General features: G+C 40.8%; 1 long non-coding RNA gene across 1 annotated transcript in view; it reads left to right on the top strand.

Annotated features, from left to right (window-relative positions):
• LOC115082619 overlaps positions 1-13,711 on the top strand; it is a 40,854-nt gene extending 27,143 nt beyond the window's left edge. The window contains exons 2-3 of the long non-coding RNA XR_003854212.1: positions 12,380-12,451; positions 13,622-13,711. This is a non-coding gene — a long non-coding RNA (uncharacterized LOC115082619). The remainder of the gene's footprint in view (positions 1-12,379; positions 12,452-13,621) is intronic.
• The last annotated feature ends 3,280 nt before the right edge of the window (positions 13,712-16,991 follow it).

Genomic DNA, 16,991 nt, shown 5'->3' with positions numbered 1-16,991 from the left:
TTAGAATCTGTATTGTATTGTGTTCCATAACGGTTTAAGACGATATTAAAATTATCGGACGATAATTTTAATCGTCCTAAAACGATTCACATCCCTATGATTTACTACTCTTCACTTTGTCAATCAGGCCTACCACATCTTCCAGGTTCCATTATAGAAATGCATTCCATTCTATTTCTAAGTTTAAACCACCAGGGGTCACCGTTCACCACTGGAATATATATCGTTGTTCCTTCTTTGTCAACACTTTTGATATATTTCCTCCTCTGCTTAATTCAACTTGATTAAGTACACAAAATCTTAAATCCTGAACACCATGCCTTTTCTCTTGCCAATGCTGTACTAATGGTGCATTTTCTCTCTGTGTACGTATGTTACTAAGATGCTCAATAATTCTAGTTTTTATCCTTCTTTTGGTATGCCCTATGTAATACAGCCCACATGGGCATAAAATTACATATATTACTTGAGCTGTTTCACAATCAAATTTCTTAGGCAAATAGTATGTGCGACCTGTAGATGGTATTACCAAAGAAGTTGTCATATATACCTGAGGGTGTACTACACAATGACCACATTGGTATTGTCCTTTCTGTTCATTTAACAACCTTGATGTGGTTAAAATCGTCGAAGTTAGCATATCCCTCAAGGCGCGTCTCTTCTTGTAAGCAAAAATGGGGAAATCTTTAAACACTCTATCATCTTTAATAATAGCCCAATGCCGATAGACTATATCTTTGATTTGCATCACTTGATGGGAAAAAGGCAACGTACACACCATTCTTGTCAATGGGGTTCTATTACCAGTTGATGTCCATAAAACTGTCTTTTATTCCATCCAGGAACTTTATCTCTCTAGCATGCCATGATGTTTCACTTACCCAGTCAATATTGGGGTAAAAAATTGCTTCTGTTCACGAAAAGGAGTTGCCTGATTGAATGAATTTTGATTACCAGAATATACAATAAATACACTTCTGAACTGTGAATGGAACTTTATCTTTTTGCTTGCACTTGTTGCTCAGTGGACTTGCTTATGTGCAAGGTTTGCCTCTGTTGACTTTTGGGTAATTGAAATCTCCCATTATTACTGCACTACCAGTTTGGTTAGCTTCCCTAATTTCTCTTAGCATTTCACTGGCCGTATCACCATTTTGGCCAGTGAACAGTGCTAGCCCTCATCACTTGTGCAAGGCTGGTTTGGTGTGTTTATGTGGCCAGGAAAGCCCTTGTGCTGGGACTCCAGTCTAAGCAAGAATCCAGTTCAGGATTTCACTGTGACTTCCTTGCTGAGATTCGAGCTTGGAAACTTATTTTATTTATTTATTTATTTATTTATTTAAAAAATGTTCTATACCATCAAGTTAAATACCATCACAACGGTTTACAGAAGGGCATGATAAAGAGAAATATGGGTGGTATAGATTACAAATTACTCGTGTGCCATCATAGTATGGTAACAATGTAAAATAATAAACTAGGTGTGTAAATTAAACCTGATTGTTAGGAACAAATTAGGCAGTTTGATTTTTAACATTAATATGCTTATGTAGGTTACTAAAAACGTCTAGCTTGGTGCATCCTTATCGCTCAACTATTTTTCTCCTTTTCTTTATCTTTATAAAATGCTTGTTTAAAAAGCCAGGTTTTCAGATTAGTTTTGAATAATTTCAGATTTGTCTGTAGTCTTATTTCGAGTGGCATGGTATTCCAGAGTACAGGACTAGCCAGTGACAGTGCTCTTTCCCTTACTTGCGTGAGATGTGCTGATTTGACAGAGGGGACAGTTAGTAGAGCTTTATTTGCAGATCTCAGGTTTCTTTGTGGTACATGCACGCGCAGTGCCATGTTAACCCAGTCGGCTTTATCATCGTGGATTAGTTTATGGATTATACAAAGTGCTTTATATTGTATTCTTTGTTCAATTGGAAGCCAGTGGAGTTCAGCAAGTGTTCCTGTAATATGGTCACTCTTTTTATTGCCAGTCAAAACTCTGGCAGCGGAATTTTGCAATATTTGCAGAGGCCGAATTGTAGATTGAGGTAGTCCTAACAGCAGGGAGTTACAATAATCTGTGCTAGCGAATATCATTGCTTGTAGATATTGCCAAGTAATTAGAACTTGCCAAGTAATTAGAAATTCCATGAGGTTTTCTCCTTGTAAGCAAATTCAGTGAAGAGACCAGTGGAAGGATACCCTATTCCCTGCAGTGCTTCAGTTTAATTAAGGTTACTGAAAGTTATTTCAGTGATCTAGTCTGTGCCAAAAATGATCATTCCTGCTGGCTATTATAAGCAGGGGAAAAATTGAAAATTTTATAATGGTAAATGTTATCTCCAAGGACCCCCTGGGTACTATTTTCTCTGTAATTATTAGCAGAGGATGGGTACCCCAGATCAGAAAAAAGGGTTTGGCGTCACGTCCTTTTGCCAGAAAGAAAGTAGCATCTGAGAAGCAAGGCAGCAGTTGAAGCAGGCTGGAGAAAGAAAGCCACATTTGAAAAAGAAAATAATAGAGAGAAAGAAACAGCATCAAAGAGAGAAAGAAAACAAAGAAGGAAAAGTAGCTGTAACAGGACAGAGGCAAAAGCATTGCTCCTGCCATTGCACAGTTCCTGTTCTGGTGACAAAAAGAAGAAGATACTACAAAATAATAAGTATATTCAGTTTATTGCTTAAGCTAAGTACAGAGGATAACAATCAGGTTAGTTAATGGTAATTGCCCAGCTGAAGACGCATGTTTATTCAAATTCAGCTTATTAGGACTGAACTGAATAATCTTTATTGTTGAAGAATTTGAAAGTTAATATTTATTTGCCTCACCTGTTCTGGTAAGAGATCCAAGTTTTTCTGTGGGAATCCTTTACAGAAAGAACTCACTATTGTTGTTACTCCAGAATAATTTAAGATTTTATCTCTGAAACTGTGTGAGATTGAGTTTTCCACAGCCAGTAAGTGCTTAAGGCTGCAGCAACCTGCAACCTCAAAGACTGTTAAAGTTTACCCAGGACAATAGTAGATTTTGATAATCCGTAGCAAAGCAAATCCAAGTTAACTGGAGAACCACCAATGCTACCTTTGTTTCACAGTTGTTGTTCAAGGGAAGGAAACTGTGGCACAAACAGTGTGAATGCTGCAGTCAGTGCAACTGCTATAAAAGACACTAACCGTCTTTTTATTCTCTCCAAACACAGAGAATATAGGAAAACATTGTGATCCTTTTATTTTTTTTCTGGAGAGAACCAAAATACAGGATCAAGATATAGGAACCAGTTACAAAGAAACCAAGCTACAGAATTTGAGCTAAGTATATTTGCACCGCAGCCTACAGTCTGGCTAGACCAACTCACAGGAAAGACACAGGCTCAAAGAGTGTACACCTACACAGACAAAGAAAGAGACAGCTACATGACAACTCTGAGTAGAAAAGGTTTAATAAAGGAAAACAAGAATAACCAGACAGTCTTAAAGTTAAAAAAAAAGAACAAACTACTTTTTTGTTACTGCCTGGTGGCAGGAACAGGGACACCTGTAAAGAAAAGTGAATCCAAAGCATTAAGTTCTTGAGCCTACTGTTCATATTTTGGGTTAATACTTAACACCTTAAAGAACTTATCTGACAGCTATTCTTGAATAGTCATTCTTGATTAAAGGACAGTGAACATACTGTGCCATCTCAGGAATAATTGCATCTTTAGCATATATAAAAAACATCTTGTATATAAAAGAAATTTTCAGTATTGTTAACAACATTGTTTATGGTTCTTTGCATTTTATTGGTGTTCTTTACTATACAGCAGAAGAAATCCAGTCATTCAGTGCCCTTTTTCCCTTTTCCCTTTTCCCTCTTCCCTCTTTTCCCCCTGCTCTCCCTCCCTTCCTTCGGGAGACGATATTGGGTGATGTCCAGTCCCCTCACTTGCAACACCCAATTGGAAAGAGGGCTTCTGAGAGTGTCCCTGCCAGCTCCCTCGTAAGTCTCTGCCTTATACACTCTTGGCCCACATACAGACACCATAGTGGAAGAGGCTTCCCCTCTCAGGATGGCTTACAACAAACATGGAGGACCACAGCATCAACAACAACAACAAAAAAATAATCCAGGCATGTCTACAATAAAGATCAAATTCCCTCATGCCGTCTGGGAAACTCCATATGCTGCCATCCAGTGCTTCCTGTGGCTTACCCTGAAAACTCTTCACTGCCAACACTGTCTCTGCGGCATGCCTCCAAAATAAAACCTAGTCCCCACCATGGCATTCTAGATTCTTTGTAGTGAGACTTCCTAACCGTCCACACTGCAGTCTTGCTGACCTATTTACATAAGTGAAATCTCTCCATGCTGTCAATAGGTCCAGTCATTCCAATGAAAGTATAACTAGTAGTAGTTGGTGTTGCGCTGGAGGTGGACCCTTGGGCCAAGGTGGGGTTGACGCAACCTGCAGGAAGGATCCTACGGGTCCCCACCATCGGCAGGCAGTGTGGGCTGATGGACGGAGACCAGCTGGCACTTCAACAATACCAGCCCTCGTTCCCTGCAGGTTGAGCCTTTGGGTACCGGGGCTGGCTGGACTTAGGTGGGCCTCCATATGTCGTTGTTGATAGAAGGATCGAGGTCAGCCCAGAGACAGCAACAGAGGGAAGATACAGTTTGTACTGGATGAGGTAGAGTCCCGGAGACACGGGCGCCAAAGGAACAAAGTCTGACAGGGGGCGCCCGAGCAAGAGCAGGCCAAGGCCTGAATAGGCCATGTCCAGGGCGTAGACTGAAGAGGCGTCGAGAGACAAGCTTGTTCAGGGCTGGCAGCAATCTGGAAGTGGTGGCAATCAAGGCTGAGGTCTTGAGCGAGGAGATAGGCAGACGTAGTCAGGCAATGCAGAGGTCTGGGTCTGGAGAGAGACAACGCAGTAGTCAGGCAATGCAGAGGTCTGGGTCTGGAGAGAGGCAACAGCATAGTCAGGCAAAGCAGAGGTCCGGGCTTGGAGAGAGTCAACGGCATGGTCAGGCAAAGCAGAGGTCCAGGCTTGGAGAAAGTCAATGGCGTGGTCAGGCAAAGCAGAGGTCTGGGCTTTGGAGAGAGTCAACGGCGTGGTCAGGCAAAGCAGAGGTCTGGGCTTGGAGAGAGTCAACGGCGTGGTCAGGCAAAGCAGAGGTCTGGGCTTGGAGAGAGTCAATGGCGTGGTCAGGCAAAGCAGAGGTGGAAATCCGAGAAGGCAATCCGAAGGTAGTTTGGAGAATAGGAACACATGAATGAGGAAACCAGGAACAGGAGTCAGCGAGGATCAGGAACGAGGAGAATCCCTCAGGAGGCAACAAGTACTCAACCAGCGAGGAGACCTGTTGCAAAGGCAAAGCTAGGGAGCGGAGCCCGGGCTTATATACCGGTGCGCCACTGTCGTCATCATCCGGGGCCATGGCTCGGTTCCCGCCACGGGCCCTACTTAAGTCACAGTGATGCGCACAAGCACCTAGGGAGGGGCACGGCGCCGAGTAGCAGCATCTCTCCGCAAGCCACTCGGGGAGGAACGATGCGGGGTACCAGGAGCTGTAGCTGGACTGGAGATACCAGGGATGGCCCGAGGATGGAGCCGGCAGCCTACTGCCGCCAGAGACTAGGGACCAGGCACTAGAGTCACTTGAGAGAGGTGAAAGGGCCGAACCGCGGGTCTGCCGCAGACAGCTCGCGTAACAGTTGGGTCTCTGTTTATTCCCACATAAGTAGATATTAAAATTAATGTGATTCCTTAAGATGGAGTTGCATTTCTTTTGATATAATGACCTTGTTTCCCCACTGTTAGTTATTGATATTTTGTAATGAATATGCTTTTTTTTTAAACTTTGTTTCTTTTGGATTATTTATTGCACCCATATAAAGTAAACCAAGTTTCTCCATTTTCAAGTGAAAAAAAAAATGTAATGACAATTTTTATTGCTATCTTGAAGGCATTCACAGAGAGATGGTTCCAGTAAGAAGGTCACGTACAGTATAACGTGAGGAAATTTGGAACAGGAGTTGAAGTGCATGTGTAAAGGAGCATTCTGAGCTGGGAGGCTGGAGAGAAAATTAATTCCTATTCCTCGTTTCCAGAGACAAAGAAAAACACCCCTTTGGCTGTAACATCACTTTTTGATGCATTTTCCAGAACTGATGTGGCTGAGGTGAATGTTGTCAACATCACAGACCATAGTAAGGCTGAGAGAGTGTGTGTGTGTGTGTGTGTGTGTGTGTGTGTGTGTGTGTGTGGAGCAGGGAGGGAATTGCTAGGTACTTGCCTATGGGAAATGAATCGTTCATCTCTCAGATTGAGCATGCTGTGGTCTGACACATAGAAGGTGTTGGACACTGTCTCATAAGTCAAATGGCACCTTTTTTTTTTTTTTATCGTCTCATCTCATTCCCTGGGCTTCCACGACTCTATTATTTCCACTTTCTACTTTCTCACCCCATAAGCGAGACCGTTCTTTTTTATAATTCTTAATCCTGTGAAGTGCTTTCCAAGTAGTTATATTTTAAAATGTCATAAGAATAGACAGGAAAGTACATTGCTTTTCATTCCTTGATATTACATTACTAAAACTTTTTATAAGAACGAAATAATATTTTCAAAGGGTTACAAGCTAAATTTGTTTTCCAGAGAGTGTTCCACTGCTCTTCAGGACTAGATGGTCTGAAATCCTTTCTCCCTTTGTAATACCGCTTAGCTTGTTTCATTCTGGCTATTTATAGCCGGAAGCACAGTAAATCATTCTTGTTCCTTGGGTAACACCATACAGTCTGATAGACTTATTGTAATAATATGAATTGCTACATTATTTTATTTTATTTAGAAGTATTTAATGCCCACCCTTCCAAAAAAAAAAAAAAGGTTTGTGGGGCGGGGGTGTACAATAAAACATACACAATTTTATTTTTACTTGATTTTTAGAGAAAGGTATTGTAATGCAGCAGTACCAGCACAATACAATGAGTTTGCCTCAGATTTGCAATATTGTAATAGGTTAGCCAAGACACACTCTTCCTATGGTAATGACTTACAAATAGTTTGTTCGTGATTTATGAGGAGTGCTGGTAGAATGAGTGGTCAAAAGCATAAAACCAATGATTCTCTAATTTTTACTTTTTTTTTTTTTTTTTTTGCTTGTCATTTTATTTACATTTGTAAAATGTACCAAATGACTAACTGCTTATAAAGTTGTTTGGTGTACAGTTTGTATGAAAGGTGCCAGGGTAAAGCCCTGCTCCTATCCTTTCCTTAAGTCCACTGTGCATACTGCTAAATAATTTCAAGATACACATTCAAGTCATTAATATTTATTACTGAGCAGGATTTTTTCTGCTCTGTTTTAATGCAGTGGTAGCCTCTGTCTCTTCTCCCAACAGCCGAATATAAACTTCACCTTGGATTTATTTTTACATGTTCCCAACTCCGACTAATACCCTTCTCAGCCATCATCGGTGGAAACCATTTTTTATTTTTCAAGTACATCTAGTCCAAAAGCAATCCTTTAATAGCGTGTGTTGCTTGAAAGTACAAAATTTTGAATAACAAATAGAACAAACAATTGATTTATGACAACCCCCCCAACCGACATAAACATTATTCTGAATGTATAATTACTTTCCCAGACAGTAAAGAACATCTTTTACCTGAGAGAGCACACATTTTGATAAAAACTCAATCTGCATATTGGGTGCCTTGTCTAAAAGTATGTACAAAAGATGAATACAAAATTAGCATTCCATTAACAGTGGATGAAACACAAGACCAGAATACACAACAAGGGTGATAGGGCTATGTGAAAAGAAATGTCAAATGTCCTGTAAGAATGCTGTTGAAGTGCATCACATTAGACTAGTCCTCAATATGCACCAAAGCATTCTTTATAATATGCACAGACACATTCTTGTAATAATATGCACCAAAGCATTCTTGATCAACTTGCACCAAAGCATTCTTGTAATAATATGCACCAAAGTATTATATTTATAATATGCACCAAAGCATTATTGATCAATATGCACTGACGCATTCTTGTAATAATATGCACCAAAGGATTCTTGATCAATTTGCACCAAAACATTCTTGAAAGTGGTAGGAAAACATTGTTCAATTTTGAGTGCATTCCTGCTTTTATTTTATTTAGTTGTATAGTTGAATCCATTTTCTGTACTGAAAGGCCCCTTCCTTTGATTTTTTTTTGTTCCCTTATCCAAGTTATCATCTGGAAAAATTGTCTGTTTGATCATTCCTTCTCGGTGGAATTTCTTCTTCATTTTGTTCCTCTGAACTCTCTGACCAAGCAGAAAAAAGCAAACCCACAGCAGCAGAGTTGTACTGGGAGGGAGGGAGAAAAGTGTTTGCAGAGACTCATATGTTTCTGAGGCCTTAGACTGCCACAGATAGTTAGAGCCTCATTGCTCCCTCTACACACGCAATTTTCTTTGTGCAGTCACCAAATAAAATGACAGGAAGGGAAGACTGCTTAACATTATGGTTGGATTGATCCATCTTTTGAGATCTTCAAATCACCACCCAAGTTCCAGATCATTTTCCAGATTGCGGTCAAGGAAATAATTACAGTGATGGTGATGCATGATCCCAAAACTTTGATGCAAGAGAATCCCATATGCTGAGTGCACGCTGCTTTCCTGGTGAGATGGGGGATAAATTCTGATTCTGGGCTATGCACTCCTCTCTACATGTCAGGATGGGGGGATGGATTCGTTCTCTCACCCGAGTGCACTCCTCTTTCCTGGTGAGAAGGGGGGATAAATTCTGACTTTGGGCTGAGTGCTCTCCTGTTTGCTGGAGAGAGAGGAAAGCGATGCTGACCTTGAGCTGAGTCCACTTTTCTTTGCTTAGAAGGATGGGAGCTAGATTTTCTCCCGGGGTTGAGTGCACTCCTCGATACTGGGAGGCGTTCGATTCTCAGCTGTTTACTCAAGGGATGAGGGAAAAAGATTCTGTCTCTGAGCTAAGTACAGTCCTCTCTTCCAGTGAGGTGCATTTGCTGGAAACAAACATTTCATTTCATTTAGTTTTTAAAACGAAACAAAAGAAAAATGGACAAGATTGTTTGCTTTCATTCACTTTGTTAGAATAAATAAATAAATAAGGCCTTCACTGTCAGAACCCCTCCTTCCCCACACACACATGCCCAGGCCCTCCCTCTGTCCTCCCTAGCACTCCTTGTGGATTCCATTACCCTGTTCCCTTACCCGGTCCCTTCTGCCCCACAGCTGCCACTATTACAAATGGTGCCGACAGACCAAAGCTAGTGCCATTGTATATTTTGCCATACAAAATGGCCCTGGCCAGGTCCACGGGAATTTTTAGAAAGAAAGGTGGCACAAGCTTGGGGGAGGGGTTTGAGAGATAGGTGGGGGCACGATATCGCCGACACAACAGTTGGCAATGTCATTGGCCCATGGCCCCATGCAGGAAAATTTTAGCCGGCCCTCCTCTAGCCCCTTTGGATGCAGAGTGGCCCCCGCTTTACAATTAGTGAAGAACACTGTTCTAGAACCTTTCGTTTCTGTACAAGCACCAAAGACCGTGTCCACACGTATATCCGTTTTTTTGTGATGGGCTTTGATAAACTCTCACTATCTGCAAACTTACATCTAAGTGCAAGAAGCACCAGCGACTGAAGTATGAGAGACAGCCTGATCCAAGGACCAGAAACACAGTGTTCCCCTCATATCTCGTAAAACAATAGGTAAAGATGAAGTGATAACAAAGTGACTGTAGGTTTGTAAGCCTAGGAGTCGATAATTTATGATGTGGAATAATTAACATTAAACATCTTTGCCCATTATTTTAAAGAGATATGTGGAGCTCAGAGGACATTTAGAGATAAATATGCCTCTTCTTTTGGCTCGAGATGGGATTTTATATATCTTTTGAGAGCACATCCAAGATTTGGCAGTCCTGAGCACCAATAATTTTGACCGATCTGACGTATAGAAGAAAACCATTTTCCTTTGCCTTCAATAAATGAACTTCTCAGAAACTTAAGGGCCATACCAATAAATGTCTAATTAGTAAGCTACACAGTAACATAGTAATGACAGTAGAAAAAGACCAAATGGTCCATCCAGTCTGCCCAGCAAGTTTCTCATGGTAGTAACTGCCGCTTTATGTTAAGGGTAGTAGATGCCCTCCATGGAGGTTACCCCCTAGTAATTGCCACTCTGTGCATGTTATCGACATGTTTCAGTTAAGGGTAGTAACTACTGCGCTGTGCAGGTTACCCCCATGCACCCTGTTCTTCATTTCCAACCTCTAGCCTTTTGGGATCGGCATTGTCATCCTATGACAATTTGAATTTGTTTACTGTATTCATCCTCACCACCTCTTCCGGCAGGGCATTCCAGGCCTCCGCCACCCTCTCCGTGAGGAAATATTTCCTGATTTTGGCTCTAAGTCATCCCCACTGGAGTTTAATTTTGTGACCCCCTAGTTCTAGTTTGCTTTTCAATGGAAAAGGTTCATAATTTGTGCATATTAAAAACCTTTCAGATATCTGAATAGTTAATAGTTCATAGCATTGGTTTTCACATTTTGCATCTCAGTTCAACAAGTGAATGTATAGCATGGGGAGTAATTTTTAAAAGGATTTATGTAAGTAAAAGTAGCATACATCATGGCAATTTTCAAAAGCCCATTTATACAAAATCATGAAAGGACTTGAACAAGTTAATATAAATCGGACCAGGGGGGGACTCCATGAAGTTAGCAAGTAGCTCATTTAATACAAATTGAAGAAAATTCTTTTTCATTCAGCGCATAGTTAAACTCTGGAATTCATTGCCAGGGGATGTGGTTTCAGCAGTTAGTGTTACTGAGTTTAAAAAAAGTTTGGATGAGTTCCTAGAGGTTAAATCCATAAACTGCTATGGTAATTCATAAGTAATAGTAACTTGTGAGCTATCTAATGTTTGGGTACTTGTCAAGAACATGTGACTTAGATTTGCCACTGTTAGAAACAGGATACTGGGATTGATGGACCTTTGGTATGACCCAGTATGGCATATCTTATGTTCTTATACACTTAAAGGTGAAGCTTAAAAGCCAGGTGCATGTTAAAATTGGGAGATGTGCATGTATTCCAGGGCGGGGCAAAGAGATATGCGTGCAAGTACATGATTGACTTCGTTCATGGCCAGTGTTACGTAAATTTACTCCCGCTATGAAGGACATGTAAGTCTTAATAAAAGTATTTCCAGGCCTCTGTGATGGGTTTAAGGGTCTGGGGTAACTGTGGGGAGGTTTGGAGGACGTAGCCCTAGATTGGGTGAACTGGTGGAACCAGTCATTGTATGGACACACGCCTGTTATGAAATTCCCTTAGTTTTGCAGCTCAAATCCAACTTACACTGCTGGGCATGCACAAGCTTAAAATTTAGGGGCACATATGCCCACACCTAGGCTATTTTTATAATGTGCACGTTATAAAATTGCCACATTTCTGGGATTGCGCTGATGCACACGTGTGTGTATATGTGCCCGCAAGTCCATTTGAAAGTTGGTGCCCCTTACACACACAAAACCTATTGACAATTCAATGGCACAACTCGTAGCAATTTTCAAAAGCCCACTTATGCACCGATTAAGTGCATTTATGAGCAAAAAACCCAGTTTTTAAGAGCATAAATCCTTTTGAAAATTACCCCTTCTGTGTACATGACAAACAAACAAAATACTATCCACATAATAATGGCCACTGGATCACAGTTAATGTTTCAGTCAGAGTTTTATTGAAGGCTTTTGTCCCATGGGAGTTTTGAGCTCCTGTAAGTCTCTGTTGCTATTATAAACCATATTTCAGGGGTAGTATTGTTGCTGCTGAAGTTCATTCTATTTTTTTTTTTTACTGCTGTCATATTTACAAGCTTATTTATGATTCTGTAAGAGGAGCTCGTGTGCAAGTAAGTAGTACAGAACATGATCTATTAATGGAGCTGCGACAGATCCTCTTTCTGATTATCTGGTGAACCTTGCTTACGTATTTTTTTTTTTTTGTCATAAACAGCTAAACCATAATAAGGACCCTGTTTTAGTTGCTTGACATGATAAATGTAGTCTATACACATGAACAAAAGATGCAGTTACTCCTGACACTTAAAAAAAAAAAAAAAAAAAAAAAAGGTCTGTTGTAATGCACACACGCATTCATAAAGCCATCAGAGGCCACTGCCTTAATTGCAGTCTGGATAGTGATACCACAACAGGGCTGAAATTGTAATAACAGTGATACAGTACAGGTTGTGAAAAAACAAGTGTGTTATGTCCACTTGAAATGACAACTCTGTCTGCTTGAGCTAGTAACGTTGCTCAGAGGAAGTCTTAACGCTTGATTTCTGCTTTTGCTTTAGGCTTTGCTTGTGTCTGACCCAACGGTTCTCCAGTTCTGAGGTCCGTCAATTCCAACTAATCATCTGCAGCAGGTTCGTATAGGCAGTTCGTTCCAGTTGGTACCCAGTTGAAATTGGCATGTTACATGGTTCAGCCTTATAGGCCACCTTGATCGATGTTTGTTTAACCCCGTTATGCAAGTTATTCTCTGGTTTAGGTTTGAACTTTAAAATATACGCTGATGACGTTCAGTTTTTTTAAAGCCCTTTTTAAACAATTAGAAATGTATTTATTAGCCATAAAAAATATATTGTCACTGAACACTGAGAAAACTGATTTGTTGATCTTAAGCAGATTTCCTGTTCAAAAGTACCCTCCCTCCTTTGTGTTTGAGGGGCATATGATCAATTTTGTTCCTCACGTTCATGATTTAGAGATATTGATTGATCCCAATTTGTCTTAAAATACATATTAAGAATTTAATCATAGTTGGTAATTATAAACTCAGGATGTTGTGACGACTGAAGGCCCCCTTTCAGAGCCTAGTGACTTTCGGACTGTTTTACAAACTCTTATTTTCTGGGGTTGATTACTGTATCGCTTTGATGACTGATTTGCCAGATAGATCTTTAAGAGCACTTCAGATTTTCCAGACTCATGTTGCTCGGATTTTACTTGGCAAAAGTAATTTTGATCATCTAACTCCAGTTCTGATTCCTTTGCATGGGCTGCCTGTCTGCTGGAGAATCAAATTTAAAATCTTAGTGCTGCTTCACAAAATCCTTAATAACCTAGCAGTCCCATGGTTGGAGTCCAGCCCTACAGAAGCCCTTAGATCTTTCAGACGTTCCCTCAGTTCACATAGCACATTTATTTATGTATTTATTTATAAACTTTTAAAATATACCGACATTCGTGGGTACATCATGCCGGTTTACAATGTAACAGAAAGATGGAAATAACATAAAACCGGGGTAGGGGGAGAGGGGAGCAGCTGGAAGGAGGAGGAGAGAAGAGCAGGAGGAGAAGGGCAAGGCAGGGAGGAAGGACCGGTGGTGAAAGAGGGCCACCGGAGGGATTAAGAACTATAAAATCGTAGTGTGTGCACTTGGCGAGAGGCACTACAGTCAACTTTGTACAGGTAGGAGATCTTAAACATGCGAGAGAATGGCGTATACAACTGTGAGAGTCTTATACATCTATGTGATTACGGTCAGCATCTCAGAGAGTAGAAACTAAGGAGTGCATTTTCTCTGTTGCAGGCTCCATCTTATGGAATTCAGTGCCTGAGCTGATACGGTGGATATCAGAGTTCTTTAAAAAAAAAAAACCAAACAAAAAAAAAAAGACCTTAAAAACATGACTCTTTATGTAAGGATTTCAGTCCTAATAATTTTAGTTTTTTTGGTGATTGTTATGGAGCACCTAATAGTTTTGCATGTTCGGTTTTATTGTCACATGATCTTTTTTAGGAAGCTATTTATTTTATTTATACTTATTATTTTATAAGCTCTGCCTGCATTTAGGCATCTATTTATGTATCTGAGTGTTATTATTCTTATAGCTCAGTCTGTTTTATCTGTTTAGCATTTTATTAGTTCTGGTTTATTTTATTTGTGTTTTTACGTGTTTATGATGTTTTAAAATCTTATGTATGCATCATTGTAAGCCGCCTTGACCTTCGGATTGTGCGGCTGATAAATAATCCTAAATTTAAAAAATAAATAATGAAATTAATTAACCAGCAGATAATTATTTATTTATTTATTTATTTATTTATTTATATTCTTTTTTTATACCGAAATATAGCTGAGTGCCTTCATTCCGGTTTACAGTGTAACAAATTCATACAATGAACAGTTATAAATTATGAATTATAACACAATACAAAGAGAAAATATATATATATATAACATCTCAGCAAAAGCAGAGTATAACATGTTAAATGAGACAAAGGTTTAATTTTTGCGTAAACTTATTAAAGAAGTATTAGGGTTTAAGATGAAGGTTGGAATCGGTATATATAGATCATATCATTCTAATTAGATAAAATGCAATTCTGCACCAACGCCAAGGAAAAAGAATTCCAGCAACTTATACTTTGTAATGTTTGACTTGTAGTGGGTCACTGTCTATGCGGTTTCTATGGGGAAAATGGCACTTTATTGGCAGTAATGGGCTTTTTGAAAATTGCCTGCCCTATATACAGATAGAGGTACACGTGTAGGGCCCCTGTGCGTACTTTTAACTGGAAGGAGAAGAGGTGTTCCCAGGGTCAGGCAAGGTCAAAGTCCAGGCGGAGGTCAGCAAAACAAGGGCAGGGAGTCAGACCAGGTAAGCAGCAGAAGATTAGTCTGAGGGAGGCTGATTGGGAGGTAAGGCAAAACAGGCCAAGGATTCAAGGCTAGGTGAAGCTGGGCGAAGCAGAAACACAGTAAAGCAAGGCAGGAACAGTGTCAAACCACCCAGGCTGGAACAGGTTAAAACACAGGCTAAACTCTAACAGGGGTGCAAGGCAGGATTCAGACAGGTAGACCACTGGGGGAGGCCAAGGCAAGGACCAGACAGAGAGGACAAAGAGACACAAGCAGGGCAAGGAAGACAAAAGAGAGCTAGGCCACTGGGAGGCCCAAGGGAAGCAAGGGGGCCACAGGGAAGACCAGACCAGACAAGAACAGGGTAAGGTCTACATTGATACTGACAAAGGAACCAATGGCAAGACAGAGTAGATACCCGACAAGACAGGCAACAGACAAAGGCCACAGAGAGGCCTAGACAAGAACTGGGGAACGAATAGGGACTAGAGAGGTACAGCTAAAAAGACCTAAACACTCACACTGGCACAAGGCAAGGCAAGAAAGCTGCTAAGGGCCACAGAGAAACAAAAGGAAACACAAGGAGCCAAGGTGATCTGATGATGAGGCACCAAGGATACTGTGGGGGAGGGCCTTGCTGAGTCATGCAGCCTTTAAGGCAGCGGTAAGAATGGATGCGAGCATGGCTCAGTGAGGACCTCTGCTGGTGAGTGGGCTGCCTAGCAGCCAGATTTGTTATATATTGGGAAAACATATATATTGGGATTAGCAGCAATTAGCATACATTTTCCTGGATAATTTCCTAAGGCAAAGTATCTGCAGACTTTCCTTTTGAAAATTCGTGTAAAGTCCATGGATGGCTGACTTTGAAGCTCTGTGGGCAGTTACAAAATTACCCCCTTAGGTAAGAAAGTTAACAAACGCACACACCAGTTCTCAAAGCGAGCTTATGCGAGTATGCTCGCTTTGAGAATTTATCACCACCAAAACAAAACAAACACAATTACACCTGCAAATTTGTACACAGAAACTTTTGAAAATCAAAAATATGCAATGTAAATCCAAACCCTACTCCTGCTCTGCTTCCAGAAATGCCTACGCTCTGTCTGTGTAAACGAACAATGCCTACAATACTGTAACAGGGTCATGCGCAAGCTGCTGACAGTTCTTTGGAACAGACACTCAGAGGCAGCTACTTACAAAAAAAAAACCAAAACAAAACCCCACTTTATTCCATACACCAGCCATTACTTTACAAACTTCCTTTTCGAGACACCAGGATTTCTGCATGCTGCAGGGCAGCTCAGGTCCCCAGGACTCCCTACTCACTGCAATACCCAAGCCAACAGCCAGCACACCTCTATTCTTACAGCTGGGCAAGCCCATTTATTTATTATTTATTTAAAGCTTTTTTATACCAAAGTTCATTTACACATCATATCGGTGTACAAGGAACGGTATTAAAATAATGATAGAATGTTTACTGGAACTGTTGGTAACATAACAGTAAACGATAAAGGTTTAAATGAAAAGATATCAAAATTCTAGGGTGGATTCTAGGCCCATTCTCTCTGGTTCTGTGTCTCTCCTCCTCCTCCTCCGACTAAAAGAAGAGTGCGCTCTCTCTCTTTTAACTTCCCCAACAGGGCTGACCGCCTTGTTATTTGCCTAAACTGTGACTCCTAATTATTCACACCACTCTCTGTGACTACAGAAAGTCTGCAAACTACATTTCCTTGCCTTGTGTTTCCTGGTTTGCCAAGTTTTATCATCCCCTAGCCAACTCATGGTCCATCTGGTTTTATCCTCTCCTAGCTGCTTCAGTGTGTGTAAACCCCCCTGAGTTCATCACAAGGACCAATGGGCCTGATTTTAAAAAGCATTTACTCGAGTAAGTGGGCTTTTGAAAATTGCTACAATAGTAGTTACATTTGCCTGCATAAAGGTAGATTCTAAGACCCGCTCGCACACATGGATATGGCGAATTTATAACATACGCGCAAATCTGCACGTTATAAAATCAGCTATACATGCGTACATGTGCGCACGAATACAGACTCGATCGTGTAAGTGGGGAGGATTTTAATAGATACGCGTGTCGACGCAATTACCTGTTTTCCCAATTCATTCGCAGTTTGCCCCAGTAAAGGAGAGGACTTCCTAAAACCCTCTAATTTGCCTCCCTTTTACCCTATTAGCCCTGACCCTTAAAACCCCACTAGTTGTTTTTATTTTATTTCTTTCACACCGTGCATAGCAGATTTAAAGTTACTGTGGTAAAGGCCCGGCGCGCACTTGTGCACATAAATACTGAAGT

This window comes from Rhinatrema bivittatum, unplaced genomic scaffold (genome assembly GCF_901001135.1).
Source record: "Rhinatrema bivittatum unplaced genomic scaffold, aRhiBiv1.1, whole genome shotgun sequence".
Taxonomy (NCBI): Eukaryota; Metazoa; Chordata; class Amphibia; order Gymnophiona; family Rhinatrematidae; genus Rhinatrema; species Rhinatrema bivittatum.
The sequence above is the reverse complement of the archived record's forward strand: the minus strand, read 5'-3'. Positions and strand labels throughout refer to the sequence as shown.